Source organism: Sciurus vulgaris, assembly GCF_902686455.1.
Source record: "Sciurus vulgaris genome assembly, chromosome: 1".
Classification (NCBI taxonomy): Eukaryota; Metazoa; Chordata; class Mammalia; order Rodentia; family Sciuridae; genus Sciurus; species Sciurus vulgaris.
In genome coordinates this window covers 63,983,824-63,991,787 of record NC_136461.1, presented here as the reverse complement: position 1 = coordinate 63,991,787, position 7,964 = coordinate 63,983,824, and the positions used below count along the sequence as shown (strand labels likewise).

Below are 7,964 nucleotides of genomic sequence, written 5' to 3'. Positions count from 1 at the left end.
AAATAATAAGCCAATAAAAACAAAGAGAATGTCACATGATGAAATATGCCATGCAGAAAAATAAAACAGTAAGGGAAAGACAAAATATGAAATTAACAGGGAGTTCCAATTTCACATAAGCAGGTCTGGAACCAATTTTCTAATAAGGCAAAATTAGTCACACTTGAAGAAAAGTAAGGGAACCATACAAATACCTGATTTTTTAAAAAATCCTTTGGCAGAGAAAATACAGGAAGTGGTCCAGAGCTGGTTTGGCCCAGTGAGAAACAGCAAGGAGGGATATGTCCAGAGCAGAGTGATCAAGGACCAGTAGGTCAGAGAGGAGGTGAGAGAGATCAGGCTGGGGGACTTTACAATGGAGTCCTAAAAGGACTCTGCGATATGGGCTTTAGAGGACTCAGTTATAAAGGCCTTGGTTGGGAGTCTAAGAGACAAGAGTTCTGAGCAAAGATGCAAGAGACCTGAGTTATGTTGTAAAAGGATCATATGATTATGCTGGGGAAAGTCTCAAGGAACAAGGGTGGAAGCTGGTAGGTGAGTCAGGGGACTGACAATGAAGGAGGGTGGCTCAGACCAGGATGCTAACAATGGAGGTTATGAAAATAGAGGGCTTCTGGTAAATTGTGAAGAATTTACTATGTAAATGTGGGAGTAAAAGATGGGTAAGAATGACTCTGAAGTTTTTTACCTTAGCAAATGGAAGCACAGGGGCTATTTGATGTGAAGTCTGCAGAAGACCTATCAGGACTAATCAGATGTACTGAATTAAAACCTAAAGGGAGGGAAGGAACTCGGGTTTGGAAACACCCAGTGATTTTGCAAGGACAGCTGGTAACTTGAGCGTGGTCAGGTTTCCTTCCTCTCTGTCCCATGGGAGCTTCTGAGCTGGTCCAACATCCACTGAGTTTTCCAATTTTTCTTTGAGGAATCAGAGGCTGAATACTTTCCAAGAAATCACTCCCGCCCTTGGGTCTAGGGAAGCCCTGTTCCATCCATCTCCAGTGTCCAGTACAAGACCACTCTTTCAAAATTGCTGTCCCTGAGGGGAGCCAGATATTTTTCTATTTCTTTGTACTGTTTATTCCCCTGTGTAGATACTTTAATTAATGTTTAATCTTCCTGTTTGTGCCTTGAGGCAGAGCCTATGAAAGGCAGAGTTAAAAATCACAGGCTCATGATACTCCACAGGTTTGACCTTAAATAACAATAATTCAGGGAAAAGACCAAAACCCAACTCTCCACTCAGACTTCAAGGGACACTGAGCCACTTTGTGCTGGCCTTCTCTGCTGAATCCATTATTTTCCTTTTATTCTCCACTGTTACACTCTGGATGACAATTTCAGCTCCCTCTTTCCCAGGGAGGGGACCTATGCTGTGAGAAAATGGCTCCATCACTCAAGAGGGACGAAATCAGCAGAGCAGAGCTGGGCTAGAAATGATTACTGAAGGCCCCTTTAGAAGCCAGCAATTCCACATCAACCATCACTCCCTCTGCACACAAGGACCTGGAAGAAAAGGAAAGAAGACTTTCTGCTGCTTACGGTATCTCAGGGAATCATCTGATAGCTTATTTATTAAATGCATTTTAATATTAATTCTCCTCTGCACCAGAGCTGACCTTCAGAAACATTTACTAAGTCTTGGGAACGTGAAGCACACTGGCTGAGGGAAGACATGGAGACAAAAGAAGCCGCATGTAAGCCCTTTTTCTCCTGTACAGTAACACCCATTACTGTATTTAACACCCGTTAAAATAAAATACTACGTTAGGTCGCTGATCTTTTAATATATACCTTAAAGTGGGTACCCAGATAAATTGGAATCCAATTAATTAAGATCCAAATTACTTTTCTCCCTGTATAGTTCAGAGAAGGATGCATCACAGGAATGCATTACAGCAAAAAAGAAATTTTGAGCTCTTTCTAAATCACATTCTGAGTCTAAAACATATTTTGTCTTCTCTGGTTCTATGAAATGAGAACAGGCATCCAGAATAATGACTCTCAAACATCCAACAAATGCACGATATACTTAGTCAAAGTTCAGACCAAAAAGTTCTACAATAGAGGTCCCCATTTGACCCCTTTTTTATAAAATTGTGCTGAAACACACAAAACATTTGCAATACTGCATAACCATCACTACATCTACCTCAAGAATTCTTTTTACCTTGCAAAACTCAAATTCTGTACCATAAACAGTAACTTACCATTTCCCCTCTTTCTTACTCTTTATTAGAAAATTCCACTAAACAGAAATCCTCATTCTAAAGAAAATGGCTGAGTTTTCCTTTTAGTTTTTTTCTAACTAGGGTTAAATTAGGCCTATCTTCTTTTATGGTTTTACTTCATATTTGTCTGATTTATAAACTATGCTTAGGAAAGACTGTGATTTTGTTCCAGAAAGTCATGTTTAATCCTCAGATTTCTACAAGCCAATGCTGACGAGTGACCAATCAATACAGTTAGCCGATTATGAATTAGAAGCTGCAAACAAAAATCTTTCTATACTGGCTCTGTGAATCAGTTTCCATCATCAATTAGGATTAGAGCTGTTTTCGCAAGTATCTGGGAGATGAATAACCATAAAACCATATTTTAATCTCTTTAAAAGCACTAGAAAAATGACCACCCAAACCTCCATCCCAAAAAGGGTTTGTGGGCTCCCGTGAATGAGCACACTATAAGTCAAACCAGGGTTTTTCTATTCAAGAACTGAGTAGGTGCAGTACTGAGGCAGACTAGGTGGTAGGTTTCTGTCTTCATCCAACAGCAAGCCTGCAGGAGGGCGTGGGTGCTCTCTGGAGCATTTGCAGGCCCAGCACAAGATGAAGCTCTTGTCAGTCTTTCTCAGTTCTGAGTCATTAGTTCTAGGGAGGGAAAGCATTAGAAAACCTTTCAAGCCACAAACCACATATCTTAAGGAGATAGCTAATTAGAATTCACCCTAAACTGTGAAAGAATTAACAGACATTAAATAATCATTATTTATAATTGGGGAATCAAGTTACTCAAAAGAATTTTTTAAAAAGGCAAAGCTCAGATTGCCTTCGTTAAAGTTTAATTTAGAAAAATAAGAGGGTATGTCAAATGATCAATAACTTATGTTCCCAAAGTTAGTAACATAGAAATAATTTTTTTTGAACACCCATGTTAAAACTGTAACTGAGATCTTTACTCCTAAAAAGAGCACACAAAAATTTCATCCATAAGTAGTCAAAGTAAAGGAAAAATGGTCTGTCCTGACCTCTGGAGTAGTGGTCAAGGCTAATGCCCCTTAGAACTAGAAAGAAGTTTCCTTCCTCCTTTTCATGACAAAGCCTTAACCTGGGGGAAATTTTTAAAGGAAAAAAAAGCTTTGATTTATTTGTTTTTGCATTTTGTATTTCTTTCCCACTTTCTGGTACTTCCCTTGGAAGGACATGATACCCTCAAACAACAATAATTTCACTTCTTTTCCAACTGGGTTCCCACCCTGGTCAAACCCACCCCCAGTGACCTGTCATCCTTCAGGGCAGCCAAGCTCAGGGCCTTCAAAGTAAATGCATCAGACCAGGATACAGAACAATCAAGATATCATATTCTCTGTTTGGATCTATAATAATAACTTTGAAATATTTAGCCTCGAAAAGTCAAAGAAATGCAAATGAAAATATGAAAATACATTGTCATCCAATGAGCTAAAAATGGTAACACAAACAATAACATTATGCAGTGTGACAGGGTATGGAAAATTACTCCTGGAGGCAAAAAAAAAAACTCCTGGAGGCAGTGTGAACTGGTTCAACCTCTCTGGAGGAACTTCACTTATCCACATCCATAGTCTTAAAAAAAACAAATGTGAGTGTAACATTGACTCATTGACTACTAAGAACCAAAGCAAACAATCGAAAATATGCACAAAGATGAATGTGTAAAGATGTTTAAAGATGTCATATTTATAAAAAAGAAACCTGAAAATTAAATGTCCAGCAAGACCAGATTAAGAAAATAAAAGAACTTCCATACAATGAAATATACAAAGTACTGTTAAGTAATACAGCATAGAAAAATATCTATCTTCATGGTTTATGCTAAAAAAAAAAAAAAAAAAGTAAGGGGGAAGAACAGGAAACATGTATAAAACATATTACAAGCAATATAATGTCTTTTATTATATATTTACAAAATATATAAAATCTTCAAAATATTCATAAAATGTGAACAGTGATTAACTCTAGGTTTTTATTTGTGTGTGTGTGCTTTCTATGATTTGTAGGATTTCTGTACTAAACACAAAATTAACCAGGACATTCTGTAATTACTTAGAAAAGGTTATTTAAAAAATTTAATACAGAACACTAAAAACAAAAATACCAATAAGTCCAATAGAGAAATAGCAGGACAGGGTAGGAGACACAAGTCCTCATGTGGAAGGGTGGAGAGTGTGCAAGTGTGAATTGTAGCTTCCTCTATATGATGTTTTTTGCGGTAATGCTCTCCCCAAAGCACACATGGACACACACACACACACACACACACACACACACACACACACACCCCTACCTCACAAATAACTGTTTGATTAAGAACAACAAAAGTACTTGAAAAGGCATTCCTACAAACATACAATTCTCCTTCCTATTTTTCCAAAGCATTTGGCTGTTTGCTCTACTGTAAGAAATATTACATATCCTGTTGCTTTAGAACACTCGAAATCATGTAAATTATTCCTGGGGAATGTTTAAAAATTCATGTTATTTACTCCTGAGAGACCACAACATCTTTCCAGATTGCAGCAGACTATTCTGTGAATCAAGGATTTTAATTTCTAAGATGCAAGAGCAATGCTTTGTGCTCAGATCAATAAAAGGAAATGAGCTACTGTGGCTTGTCTGCTTCCCCCAGACACCCACCCCAACACTTACTCACAATCCTGAGTGGATCAAAACTCCATTTGTAAATTAGACGAGCTTGTGTAATACAGGAACACAGCTAAACCATGTACAATGCAAACCATACTCGTGGCTTATTCTAAGGACCACTGGTCTCTTGTCCCATGCCAAACCCTGGCTGGTGCAGAGATAAATAAGCCAATAATAAACTGGGCTTTACAAAATCCAAAGCTTTACATAGACCTTTGAAACAATTTCTTTTTAAAATGCTTTTGTTTTCTCCAGGAATGCAGTTAATAACCATTATCTGTGTTGTTTTTTTCCCCCCCCCACTGGAAAAAGATGTGCCCAGTTTTCAATCTAATATATTCTTTATTCTGATTCTACAAAAAACAGCCTTGGCATTGACTATAATCATTCTTTCTCTTTCCTAATCTATTTGCTCCCACTATTTCTATTTTTAAGATTACAATAGGAATCCCTATGTTTGCAATGCCAGATTATTATGAGCTTGATGTAACTACACAATTTGAATAGTCTATGTAAAGATTGCTGATAGGCTAATTTTTTTCATCCACTTGACTGGTCTTTCAGTGTACCAGTGACTGCATAGGTAATCCTGGACCACAGTACCAGGAAACCCACTGAACCACGAGTATAAGCTACTCACTCCAATCTGCAATGGTGAGATTTTGATACTCCATCTGCTGGTTCTTTCATCTCATTTCTCAATTTGGTAGGAGGGTAAGAGTTTCTCCAACGCCCCCCAAATTCGAACATTCTGCCATGAACCTTAACAATATGCAAAACTGGCAAAAACATTTTTAGGGATTGAGGTTAAGTGCGGTAGCTTGGAGCTTTGGCATGCTTTACTAAGAACATGCCATAATAGTTTTTAACTTTGGCAGGTTACAAGCTTGTACTGGTCATGGGATTGGTTTTTATAGTCTAGAGCTACCTTTAAACTGTTATAGCAATATCATGTAAATGAATTGGGGGCAGAAGAATTGAGCACATTCACAACAACCCTAAAGTATGAAGGTTATCATATTTCATGAAATCTAAAATGCCAGTAAATGTAAGACAGCATAATTTTACATATCACCAAGAAATAATAAAAAACACTGTTATCTATAACATGTCTTTCCTTATAAGACACATCCAAGTTTTAGAGATGTCAAAATGTGAAGAAAAAAGAATGAACCTTGCAGTCAATGAACTATGGTAGTATCTTCATTTTTTTTTTTTTCAAGGAAACTGAAGCTTGAAAAGAGTGACTTATGAAAATTATACCCACGGAAAATGGTGACATCATTGACCTGGATCCTAAGGGCACAACCTCCCAACACTGCCCAGGGTGCACTACAAGGTTTTAGGTACATGACCTATTTTGAACATCTTACATTGCATATTGGTTGGTCACTGCAGATTCTGCATTGTGCTAAGGCTTCTGGAGACTTGCAAAACATGAAAGTTCCCACTGACAATCTTTATCAATTTTATGACTCAAGAAAAATATATAAAACATTGTGAACAATTTTAAAATTGTACCACATATGTACCACAGACATAAATTCCATAAGTTTTTTTGAATTAGTGCATTATAGCTATACATAGTAATTGGGTTCATTTTAACAAAACAATACTTTGAAGTAATTTGATTTCAACCCCCATTCCTCTCCCTCTTTCCTCCCTCTTTCCCTCCCCTCTACCCTCTCCCTATTCTCCTTCCTCTACTGATCTTTCTTCCCCTCATTTATTTATTTTTTACAGGCATTTATTTATTTATTTTTGATGGCGCTTTATGTATATCACCTATACATACATAAAGGTGAAATTTCTTGTGGTATATTTATGTATGTATATAATGTGATTTCACTCTGTATTTCCTCTCCTTTCCCATCCCTCCTCCCTCTGGATCTCCTCCTTCTACTCTACTGATCTTCCCTATATATTTATGATATCCCATTCCCCAGCCCAGACCCCTGCCCATCTTCTTTCCCTTATTTTGCTCCACATATGAGAAAAAAATTGATCCTTGATTTTCTGAGTCTGGCTAATTTCACTTAGCATGATATTCTCCATTCCCATCCATTTACCAGTAAATGCTATAATTTCATTGTTCTTTATGGCTAAGTAAAGCTCCACTGTGTATATATACCACATTTCTCTACCCATTCATCTGTTGACAGGCACCTGGGCTGATTCCATAATTTGGCTATAGTGAATTGTGCTGCTATAAACATTGATGTGGCTGTATCACTACAGTATGCTGATTTTAGACCTTTTGGATATATACCAAGGAGTGGGATAGCTGGGTCATATGGTGGTTCCATTCCTAGTTTACTAAGGAATCTCCACACTGCTTTCCAAAGCAGTTGTACTAATTTGCAGTCCTACTAACAATGTATCAGTATGCCTTCTCCTCCACATCCTCACCAGCATTTATTATTATTTGTGTTCTTATAATTGCCATCCTGACTGGAATGAGATGAATGCCATAGGGTTTTAAAGTAGAGTAGAATCAGTTCTGAGCAAGTCAAAGAAATCTTCCTTAAACAGGGAAAACAAGGAGATTATGGAAAGCCCGCCCCCACCCCCATGCAGTTAGGCTGCAGTAGCCCGAGAGGGGATCTAGAATAATAACCCACACCTACCAGCCTCATGCTCTTTAAACCACAGCACAACAGTACTTCTAAGCAGGTACTGTTCCCCCTGCCTGCCGCAGCCTTCCCCTACCCCCAGCTCTGGGTCCTGTTCCGTCCTCTTTGTTCCTGACATCAACCTTCAATACCACATTCTCTGTGCAGCCTTCTGTGATCCCCAGAAGAGAATGAGCTCCTGGTTAAATGATGCCATAGCACTTCAAAGCTTTGTCACTCTGTAATTCTTATAATTATTTACTTCAAGGCTTGTAACTGCTCACAGTTATACATCCATTAGAGCTGGCCACTCTATAAAGGCAGGGACTGTCCCATTTGCTCACCATTGTGCCTCCAGAGCTGCCACATAACAGGAGCCCTGCAAGTTGGCTTTTGATTATCGGGACTAAACATTCACAAGCCTTATCTCATTTGATCCTCAGTATGA

At 38.2% G+C, this 7,964-nt stretch overlaps 1 protein-coding gene across 2 annotated transcripts in view; it reads right to left on the bottom strand.

Annotated features, from left to right (window-relative positions):
* The window catches only part of ST6GALNAC3 (ST6 N-acetylgalactosaminide alpha-2,6-sialyltransferase 3), a 576,783-nt gene that overhangs the window by 473,700 nt on the left and 95,119 nt on the right, over nt 1-7,964 (bottom strand). The window lies entirely within an intron of this gene.